Genomic DNA, 12212 nt, shown 5'->3' on the forward strand with positions numbered 1-12212 from the left:
TAATCGCGACCTCACAACTACACACATAGGTGAATCCTAATAAGGATGCGAGCAAGTAAGCATCCTGCCTCATGGGTCTTGGATTCATTAAGAGTTTAACTCAACCTTTTACTTGCTTTTTATGAGCACTGATAACCCTAGGGATATGAGCAAATAAATTCAGTGCTCCTCACAATTAATCACTCATTCAAATTGTTTCTACCCATTGAACCTCTGCGAGGTTGGGTTGCCACTACAGTGATTTTTCTTATGGGCTTAACCCCATCCCCCTCGATGATTCTAGGACCACTGCCCTAGATAAGCCTTTAGTTAAGTGATCTGCAAGATTTTTCTCTGATCTTACAAAATCTAAGGCTATTATATGGTTTTTCATCTTATATCTCAAGGATTTATGTCGCACTTTCAAGTGTCGATTCATCTTCACATTTGCATTCTCTTGATGGCATTTGTCAATCGCTGACCTGCAATCACAATGAATAGAAATGGCTGGTAATGGTTTTTGCATTAGTGGAATTTCAGTTAGTAAATCTTTCAACCATTCAGCTTCTATACTAGTAGTATCAAGAGCTATCATTTCTGATTCCATTGTACTTCTAGCCATTACAGTTTGTTTAGTAGATTTCCAGGACATAGCCCCTCCTCCTAAAAGGAACACAAAACCAGTGGTGGATTTTACATCTACTGAGTCACTAATCCATTTTGCATCTGAATAACCTTCTAGTACAGATGGATAACCTTTATAGTGTAAACCATAATTCATAGTTCCTTTTAGATATCTCAGAACTCTTTCTAGAGCATCCTAATGACCCTTATCAGGATTTGATGTATATCTACTAAGTCTATTTACTGCATAAGCAATGTCAGGTCTTGTGTAGTTTGTTAGAAATCCTAATGATCCAATTATTTGTGCATATTCTCTTTGTAATTGAGGATGACCTGTATTTTTCTTTAGATGTACATTAGGATCATATGGAGTGGAAACAGGTTGACAGTTTGGATCATAAAAATTCTTAAGGATTTTCTCTATGTAGTGTGATTGTGATAGCACATATCCATTCTCATTTTTCATGATTTTAGTATTAAGAATTAGGTCAGCTTGACCTAAATCTTTCATGTCAAAATTTTGTGATAAAAAGTGTTTGATATCATTTATGATTTGTATGTCAGAACCAAAAATAAGAATGTCATCAACATATAGGCATAATATCACAATTTTGTTGTTTTTATCTATTTTATGATATACACACTCATCTGTTTGATTAATTACAAATCCATAAGATAGTATAATTTCATCAAATTTCATATGCCATTGTTTTGGGGCTTGTTTGAGACCATATAGTGATCTAATAAGCTTGCATACTTTCTTTTCTTGTCCAGAAGCTATAAATCCCTCAGGTTGATCCATATAGATTTCTTCATCTAAGTCTCCATTTAAAAATGCAGTTTTAACATCCATTTGATGTATTATTAATTTGTGTATGGATGCTAGAGCTATGAGGACTCTAATGGTAGTAATCCTAGCTACTGGAGAATAGACATCAAAATAATCAATACCAGACTTTTGGGTATATCCTTTAGCTACTAATCTGGCTTTATATTTATCTATTTTTCCATCAGGTCTAAGTTTCTTCTTAAACACCCATTTACATTCTATAGTTTTACATCCTGGAGGAAGATCAGTGAGTTCCCAAGTATGATTTTGAACTATAGATTGAATCTCATTATTTATAGCTTCCTTCCAAAATGGAGCATCTACTGATTTCATTGCATCCTCAAATGTAATTGGAGAATCTTCTACAAGTAATGCATAGAAATCTTCATGGACCTTTTCTATTCTAGTTCTTTTACTTCTCCTAGGCTCCTCTGGACATTCCAGTGGCCTAATTTGTTTAGAACTAGTTTCACCTTGGTTAGAACTAAAGTCTGAATTACTAGAGCTAGGGTCTGTGTTGTTTACTCTGGTCTTGTAAGGAAAAATGTTTTTAAAGTAATGTGCATCCCTAGCTTCAATTATGGTGTTGTTGGCTATCTCATTAATGTCAGAGTTGATTATTAAAAATCTATTTGCATTACTATCAGAAGCATAGCCAATAAAAATTCCATCTAATATCTCAGAATCTCTATCAATAGTTTTAAATGGTTTCTTAGGAAGTTTGGCTTCTACACATATTTCACATTTTTCATCATCTTTTATATTAAGCTTTGGAATTATATTGAGATGCATCAATCTTTTAATTAAATTATAATTCACATGTCCTAATCTTTGATGCAAAGTGATAGAAGGTTCGATATTCAAAGCTATTGGAGATGCAAGAGTAGAATTCATAACATTCAATTTAAAAAGACCATCACATAAAAAACCTTTGCCAGTTTCGTTTTTGTTTTTTAAAAAACAATGAAACTTGTTTGGCAACAGGGGCGATTTTTTGTCTTGACCCTTTACAAAATCCAAAAAAAAAATACTTTTCTTAAAACACCAAAAAGGTATTTTGAGATTCTGTTTTTTCATTTGAAAGCCACCGCCGTCGACGCCGCCCGTCTCGAGCCACTGGCTGCTGCGTCGGCTTTCGCCGGCCCACCGCACCACCCGCCGCTGCGCGCCCTCCGCGTCCGTCGCCGTCGCTCTCCCGCGGTGCCCCGTTCGGTCGTCGTCCGCCGTCCGCTGCTCCGTTTTTTCATCTAAGCCGGGCTGCCCGTCGCCGTCCCGCCGCGCCCGCCGCTGCGCTCGCTGGCGTTTCGCCGCCCGCCGACGCAGCTGTCGGTCGTCCGCTTGTTCCGCCCGTCACCACCCGGCCGCCATTGCTGCCACCCGCCTCGCCGCCACCGCTAGCCGCCGCGTGGTCGCTGCCACTGCTGCCGTCGTCGGTCGCGCTGCCCCGCCGCCTGCCGCCGCGGCGCTCTGTCGCCGCCCGCCCGCGCCGCCGCCGTCGCCGCCTGCCGGCTGCCGGTCGGCCGTCCGCCGCCGCCGCCTGCCGTCGCCGGGCCATCGTCGCCGCCGGTCGCGACAACGCCGCGAGCACCGCTCGAGTGGTCGTCTGTCCCGCCGCTCGTCGGCCGTAAGTCGTCGTCGGTCGTCGCTGAGTCGTCGCCCGCCGGCGGGCCGCCGCGCCTTCCGCCGCCGTCGCTATATAAATAATAACTATAAATGGTGTTTTGAAAACACGTTTGAAAAATAAACACCATGGTGTGATGTTTTTTAAAAAAACACTACAAAAAGAAACACTTTGGTTACCAAACACTAGTTATTACAACTTTATTTGATTCAAAAATATGTTTGTAACCTTGTTGCACTAATAAAGATCCGCTAATTAAATTTCTCCTAATGTCTGGTACATGATGGACATCCTGCAGGATCAAAGTCTTATCCGAAGTCAGCTTTAGGTTGATCCGACCTATTCCAGATACATGAGCCACATTATTATTTCTCATTGTCATAGTTCCTCTACTTGAGACCTGATAGGTGGAAAACAAAGATTGATTAGAGCAAACGTGAATATTAGCTCCAGTGTCAATCCACCAATCATTTGCTTGAAAGGTCATGTTTACTTCAGGGGTGAAGAGAACAGACCTGAAAGCAATCTCAGCTGAACTGGAAGTCACCATGTTTATTTGTGACTTATTAGGTGGAGGTCCTCCCTTCCTAGGCTTGGGTGGTTCTGTCTTCTTGTAAAAGCAGTCCTTAGCAAGGTGGTTGGTTCGTCCACAAAGGAAACAGGCTCGACGTTCAGCTCATTCCTTCTTTTGAAAGTGGACAGGGTTATTATTTTGATGAAATGATTTCTTCTTAAATGTTTTATTTTGATTTTGGTGGAAGGAACGTTTCTTGTGTTGGGGAAAGGGTTTGGATTCAACATTGTTTACTTTGGGTTCTTTGGGTTCGGATTTTGTCACATTTTTCTCCCTGAGTCTATGTTGCTCTTCAATTCTAAAGGAATTCAACACTTGCTCTAGGGTAAGATCTCCTTCGATAGGGTAAGATCTCCTTGGGTATGGTTAAGGTTTTTGGCAAAATTTGACCAGGACTCGGGAAGTTTGTCTATAAGACAGGCTGTCTGAAACGTTTTATCTAAGATAGATCCATTCACTTTTAATTGGTGAACTATATGTTCAAATTCATGAATTTGCTCATTCATTGGTTTAGAATCTACCATTTTAAATTTGTTAAAATCAGAAGCTTTAAATCTTTTAATTCCCGTATCATCTAAACCATACTTTTTCTCTAGTGTTTCCCACAGAACTTTAGCATTAGTAATAGTATAATATATATCATATAACCTATCAGATAAAGCTCCTAAGATTCTATGTAGACAATGATACTCTATTTCTTGAGGTGTTCTCGGGATAGGAATGAAATCTGTGGAGGAAGATGAGGAAGATTGTCTAGTAACTGGTCTAGATGAAGATGAGTTGTCTGGTTCTATGACACTTATTAGATTTAGAGTTCTTAACCAAAATCTTATTTGGTTTTGCCAACGACGGAAATTGTTTCCATCAAACTTCTCTGGTTTAGCCGACATAATTTCACTTGTAGCCATAATCTGATGATGAATAAATAGTTTTGTTATTATAATGCAACAGAAATATATAAAACATTCATACAATAGAATTATCATGCAGTGTAACATTTTGTATTTTAGAACCGCAGACAGCATTAACATAAAAACCAGAATGTTAATCATGTTACTATTCTAAACAACACACATTTAGATTCTTGGATTGTTGGGAATATGAGCTGTTTAGACAATAATTAGCACGAACTTTAGTTTGAAACAGTTGATAATTAAATCAGATAATATCAGATAAATATTATAACTCAGAAATGAAATTAATTCAAAAAAAAAATAGAGTTAGAAATACGGCCTGATGGTTGAGGCGTGCAACGCACTGTCCCAAAAATCTAATTGCCCCCTCTCGTACAGGGCTATGCGGCAAAAGTTCCTGGAGATACAACGACCCTCAGTCAGGCGACCTCCTTCTCGTTGGCACGAGCTTCAAGAAGGCTTTGCGAACTCTTCTAGACTTTCAGGGAACCAGCAAAATGTAATAGCAAGTAAACGTAAGAGGAAGAAAAGAGCAGAGAAGAAGAGGAGAATTTGCGTTTTCACTGTGTAAAACTCTTTGGGTTTAGGTCGTTTTATAGGGTTAAAACAACCGTTATTCATAAATCCCGCAATTAACACATTTTAATTACTCGCCCATTAATGTATTAATGTTAGCTGTTTTCTGTCATTTAGATCCATAAATCCACGGTATTTTAATTATAGCAGTTACAAAATATTTAATCCTAACCGTTACAAAATGTTTATCACATTTTAATTGTTCAAAAATAAATATTACATTTTAATTGTTCAAAAATAAAAATGTAGCAGATTAAGAACCCATTAATCCGGAGCTGCATTCGTGTCCGCAGGTCGTGTGAGCTGCATTCGTGTCCGCAGGTCGTGTGCGCACGCCACCCGACCCGACCCGAACCCAAGCTCGGCCCGGCCGGCGCGCGCGCGTGTGGTGTGGAGCATAACCTTTATTTTCTTCTAGGCATAGAAGAGAAAGGGAAGGCTTATAAAGAGCTTATCTTCCCATCTCTTTTCCAGTGTGGGACTAAACTTTTCCTCTTTTCCTCTACAAACCCAAGTTTTTAAGTTACAACTCCAACAAGTAATTGTTCAGCTAAAGACAATTGTACCCAGCAAATCTCTAAGCTACTATAGATTTTCTTGCTTCTAACGTTCAGTTAACCAAAAAGACCAGTATTGAAGTGAAAGTGAAATACTTGGATCAAAATATAAGAGTATCCTATCAAGACTGACAAAGCAAAAGAATACTCAGGCTTGCATCACAAATAGGATGCCAGTTTTCTGTGCTACAAGGGCATCACCCTCAGAAATAATACAAACGTATCTTAACCTCATATAATGCAATTACTGTTGGCATTAGTGCTCAATTCATTATACTTTTATTGGAAGCGGCACAAGGGAGGCACATCACCATCAGCGACGCAACTTACCTATAACAAAGAAAAAGGTAAGCAAAATTCCATGAAAAATGTCATGCTAATATACATGTGCCATGGTCATCAAATGTAAACGAGTAAATTCCACTTAGCCTCCTGAACTTTGTTTCTTTCCACTTAATCTGCCGAACTTGTCTCATTTAACAGCCCCATGGCCCCACTCCGGAAACAAACACCGTGAATTTTGAACAAGTCATGTGCCCTGGCAAGCACGTGACAACAAAGGATGAATATTCCCCTAAGTTTACTAAAAAAGACCCTATTTCCTTTTTTCGTTTTTGGGGGTAACATTTCAAAAAGGTTATTTTCGTCATTTCACCATGAATGGGTAATGAAATTAGAGGGGTGTGTCGAATAAACATCAAAGCCCGGAGGATTAAGTGAGACACCCCAAAGTTCAAGGGGCATTAGTGGAATAGATATAGTTCAGGGGAGTTATGTGCAAAACACCCTAAAGTTCAGGGGCGTTAAGTGAAATTTACCCAACGTTAAGTACAAGATTCGAGATTTTCAGTATTTAGAGACCTCCCTGTACAGGACGTGAGCGAAATGATAAAATGGTTTAAGTCATTAAGACCTTGAAGTGGTGTTAGAGCCTTCACGACTTCATCCATTGAGGGGCGAGACTTGGGATCCCTACTAAGACAGTAGTAGGATATCTGAGCAGCCTTCTGAGCTCCTTTGATCAAAACAGTTGTACTCAAGACGAGGGTCTACTAGTTGGTAAAGCCTTCAGCGATCCCCTAAAAGAGGCCGTGCCCATGCAACTAGATTTTACTCGCCATTGGGTCGCTTCTTGTCCATGGATCTTCGGCCTGTTAACATCTCAAGCAACACGACACCGAAGCTATATATAGACATCACTTTTAGATGTCAAGTGATCCCTGAGTAGCATTTTTTTCTTCAGATACAATAAAAGATGAATATGAGAGTTACAAGGAATATCGATATGAATGAAGGAAATTAGTTCTTTTTCAAAGAACCTGTACTGATACACAGTTTTCTTTCTAGATGAGATTATAATAAATAGAAAGGAAGAATTGTATACATATTACCAATTCAGCGGTTCTACAAGGGCAAGACAGCCAGTTTTTCATCATACAAAAAGTATGCATATATAACATTTATGCTCTACAAAGTCAACTTGATCATATGGGCTTATAAGAAAGAATTATTAATTTCATTGGAAATCGCAAAGGTTTCAAAGTTCAGCTTGGTCTTACTGGAATGCCACACCTGAAAATTCTGAATAAAATCAAAATTTGTCTCAACTGTTTGGATTTGATTAAACAAATCCTAGTTCACTTTAATCATCATGCTTTGAGTTTCTTTTCATGATTATCAATCTAATTCCACTCTTCACGTTCTGGTATCCAAACTTAATACAAACAAATTAGAAAAGTAAATGCGAGTATATGATCCAACTTGTTAAGGTTTAAGCTAGGACTTAGAAAAATATCTGATTGCAAAATTTCTGACTGAACAACTAAAAAATAAAAGAAATAAATATATTCAAAAATATGCGATAACTATAGGTGCTCAAGGCATAATATAAAATTATACTTTCAGAACACCTGTATAGATTGGTCAAACAAAATAAATTCCATAATACAGGTACCACAACATTCCTAGTGAAACATTGGTAATCTTGCAACTATCCAAATTTCTGAAATATGTCGAAGTGCATAAAATCACATTGTTGAAAATGCATAGTGTGAATCATATGCTCACTGTTATAAATATAATAGCGGTAAATAACACTGCTAATAATCCCCATGAGGTGGACGTCAGACTGCGCCACCACTTCCTCATCGGAAAAGCTAGTCCCCAGCAATACAATCACTACTTGTATGTAGGAAAAATTGCAATGAAACGAATAAAGAAAATTGATTTATATTTCTTTGATTCCGATTACAACTTGATTACAAAAGAGAAGAAAACGAGTTTGATTCTCTCCTTTGTTTAAAACTGGGTTCTTCTCGGTAGCGATGGAATGCCTCCTTCGATTGCTCGCGTCGAATTTGTTCTCCGTTGACGATCCGACCGTCTCTTATCTCGTGGGAATGATGAACTTCTGTGGAAAGTTTGATAAATAACTCTGAATGAGTTTAAGAACTCTGAACGAGTTTGAACTCTGTGAATAGAGTTGTTAGAACCAAAAATTCGGTTAATGATCAAGCTGTTATTCTGTTGTAGCAGAATCCTCCCAGATTTGATCTTCTGACTTGATTCAAAAATCCTATCTCCAGGGATTTTAATGCTGCTGCTGTTGAATCACCGAACCGAGTGGTTGAGATCCTCAGAATCCAACCCTCCGCCAGTCTCCTGTGGTCGATCTGAGCCAAGCCAATCGAACCCCTTTACTCAGTTGAGTTTGTTGAGTTTTTATAGGGGGATAGGAGGTTGTAACTGACCCCTATATCCGCTCCTACGTGGGCGAAAATCCCTCAGATCGTGGGATAAACGGTTCTGAAACCGTTCAACTTGTGTTTGAACGAGTTAAACGCCCAATCTGGCGTTTAGCACCCAACTTCGCCTCTTAGAATTGAGACGCGAGGTTGGGTGTTAGCTGGACATCGTTGAACGCGAGGGTCGCTCGCGTTTTGGCTTGCTGCCTGCTTGGAAACGCGGGGGTCGGTGTTGGCTGGACCCCTACGAACGCGAGGGTCGCTCACGTTCAGCTTGTATCTTGGAGACGCGGGGGTGGCCTGCACTTCCCAAGTTGTAACGCGGGGATGACATCCGCGTTTCGGAAGGAGCTTTTTGACTTGTAACTTCTTCTGTGAAGCGTTGCGAGGACCGTTGTTCGGTAATCCTGGCTTTAGCTGTTGTAGGGTATGAAAGTCGTCAGATTGTAACTTTCACCGTATGTTGTGAAGACTGCTGAATAGAGTTTTCATCAGTTATCGGAAGTGTTGTTGAATTGTAACTCTTCTCGATCTTATGTGAAAAGTCCTCTATTTTCCGCTTTCGATTGTCGACCTGAAAGCTATTTGGTTGTAGCTTTCATTGTGAGAGCTTGACGGGAATCAACATCCATAGTGTTTTGAAGATGAATATTTGCCCACAGCTCTCTACCAAGCAACTCACCAATTTTCGATTGTCAGCGCGAAAGCTATTTGATTGTAACTTTCGTTGTAGGAACTTGACGGGAATCAACATCCATAGTGTCTTTAGATGGATATTTGCCCACAGCTCTCTACCAAGCAACTCACCAACTAAGTCCAACCTTTCATTTCTAAAATCATTACACTGCTCATCAGCATCTCCAATAATTGCTAATATAATATTAGTCGTGTTGTTGTCGCAGCCATCAAGATCAATCATCTCAGAAATGAGGTCGTGTTTGTGGCGATTGTGGAGTTGCGGATGCAGTGATTAGAAAGTCGTCTGATTGTGACTTCCCTTGTCGGAGCTTGATAGGGGTCAGCTATTCATTGTGATTTTTAGACAGCCTACAATGCTATCGCCCAATATCGGTAACATATTGCAGAATATGCACTTTCCGCGTGCAAAAACGGCCAATAGCGCGCCATAGCGGTGAATAGAGGGCAATTGCAGGCAAAATCTGCAACCACTGCATCCCACAGTCACCCGTGATTTCTAGCGAATTCCTGCCACCTTCCATAGCCTTCGGCACCTCCCTCGATACTTCTTCTCACCACCTTCGCTGTGAGCTCCTCCTACCGCAGTCCTCTCGTAATTCAGCTCCTCTTCTCGAGGAGGCCTCTTTGGCTCCCCCTCCAGTCGTCTTCGGTATTATGTAACGGTTACGTATATATTTTATGTTTAGGATCTCTTTAAATCATCAAATATGCACTTTTAAATTTTCTAGATTTTTCTTTGATTTTTCTTATACTTTTGAATATTTATACATATCTAGATTAGAATGTTATTTGACTTTACGCTTTTTACCGCTATTTTGCTGCAATAGCCCTAAATAGCGATGCCTCACCGCTACGCAACGCTATCGGCCATCGAAAACCTTGCATATGTTTGCGGTTGCTAGAAATTATTCACAGAAGTATCTCCAAGATTATGAAATGGATAGCAGCTTAAAAATAATCCACCTAAAAAATAACATCTTCTAATAAAAAATATGAGACTTAACGATAAAAATAGCTAGGACCTTATCGCCAAAAGAAGTAACCTTCTACGAAAAATAGAAGTGGACCATTTTTAGTGCATACCTGTCATAACATATTCTGGTGCTGCATAGCCATAAGTACCCACAACTCTAGTAGAAACATGTGCTTTATCTCCTTGGAGTCCAGCTGTCGCCAACCCAAAATCTGAAAATTTGCATTATACTCCTACGAAATAGTTGAGAGTGTCAAATAACAAATCATATGGACTCGCAAATTCAGGAAATTTAATATATTTGCAGAACATACAGAATCAAGAAGAATGTTTGATGCCTTAAAATCCCTATAGATAACTGGTTCTCCCGCTCCATGGAGAAAGGCCAAGCCCTAGCAGCACCAACAGCAATCTTTATCCTGCTCGACCATGGAAGAGGTAAAGTCGCTTCAAGCATCACAATATCAGTAAAAGTATTTTCCAAAAAATAACTGGCAGAAGTACTTGGAAGACCTCGCAAATTGTTTAAGGCTATGCTCGCAATTCTTTTGGATTATTTAGATATATACCCTCCAAATTTTAGGTATTTTTAAATTTGCCTACCACCTCTTTAGAATACTAGTATATATTCATGAAAAAATTACTTCAAACCAGTTTTCTTTATTAATAGTTGTTTTTTGATAAGGTTGGTTTCAATAATTGACTAAGAACTCTTTAGCAGATTCTATTTTATGCCTCATGCACATCCAATGGCCAATATTATTTGAACAGCTAAACAGAAGTATAAATCAAAAGTTGTCCACAATTCTGCATAAAGAATATTCTTTACAAAGTAAAACTAATTCAGCATTAGCTCATACTCACTTCGGAAGAGGTGGTTTTCAAGACTCCCGCGTGCCACAAATTCATAGACAAGCATCCTTTGGTCATCTTCAATGCAGTACCCTATGAGCTTAACAAGGTTTGGATGATGCAGCTCCCCAAGGAAGTTAACTTCAGCCCGGAAATAAAGGTAATCAGCTGCCTGTCTCTACGCTAAAAGAGGGAAATGTTGAAAGTAAAAGAAAAAAGGTTAATTGCAAATAGGCCCCCTGTACTACTGCCAAATTGAACTTAGGACCCTGTAGTGCTATTATTGCAGATAGACCCATTGAAAGAGTTCTGTTGTTGTAGATGGAATCTACTGTTGCAGATAGACCCCGTGAAAAGGTTCAAAAAAATTTCACTCATGGGGTTTATCCGCAACAATTGAATTACAGGGGCATTAAGTTCAATTTGGCAATAGTACAGGGGGATATGCTCAATTAACCCTAAATAAAGTTTACCGGTAAACGTCCTTACCACCCACTCTTGGTGACCCTGGAGAGCATCTGGTTTCAGGCTTCTGTGCTTCTTATCCATAGATAGCTTCATTATTTGAAGGGAAAAAGATTTGGAGGATGCCATGAATGTTAAGATTAAAGGTTCATTTAGAATTTGAGGTCCAGTGGTCGAAGATCAATTTAAGGCATATGAAAGGCTGTATTCTAATCTAGGATCTCTAGAAGAAATTGAAGGACTGAGATAGACTTCTATAAGATCTTCCATGGCGACGAAGGAGTATGCTGAAGAGAAGCCTTCTATCAGACACCACAAATACCAATAAGATAGTTAAAGAGAGGTTTCTCTTCAGTAAAGTGTGCTTGTGGATTTCTTCTCTAGATAGCAAGGATTGATATCATCGACATAAGAATTTCACCGGAAACTTGACGAACATGAGGTGTTCATAAATAGTTTGTACTTTGTATTGTAGTAATGAAATCTCTCTCTGCCTCTCTTCGTGGACGTAGCCACTGTTGACATATTGATAATCTTTAAGGGTTTATTTGTAAGTTATGTTTGTAGGGGCCTATATAAGCCCAAGAGGTTTCATAATAAGATCTAGGGTTTTCTCTATTTTCCTAGAGGTTGCTAGAAGCATGAATGATCTCCATGAATGTCTCAGAAACATCTGTGGGCAAGCAGTGTTGACGCGCAACAGCGCTGATCAACAGAATCCCTCGAGGTGATGATGGATTGTCTCCCGTGTGAGACGTTTGAAGGGAGATAATGCGTGGATTCTTTCACTTAAAGGTTTTGGCTG

The 12212-nt window shown here is 39.5% G+C and overlaps 1 pseudogene; it reads right to left on the minus strand.

The window, feature by feature from the left end:
- Positions 6499-11491, minus strand: LOC109821196 (annotated as a pseudogene).

This window comes from Asparagus officinalis, chromosome 8 (assembly GCF_001876935.1).
Source record: "Asparagus officinalis chromosome 8, Aspof.V1, whole genome shotgun sequence".
Lineage (NCBI taxonomy): Eukaryota > Viridiplantae > Streptophyta > Magnoliopsida > Asparagales > Asparagaceae > Asparagus > Asparagus officinalis.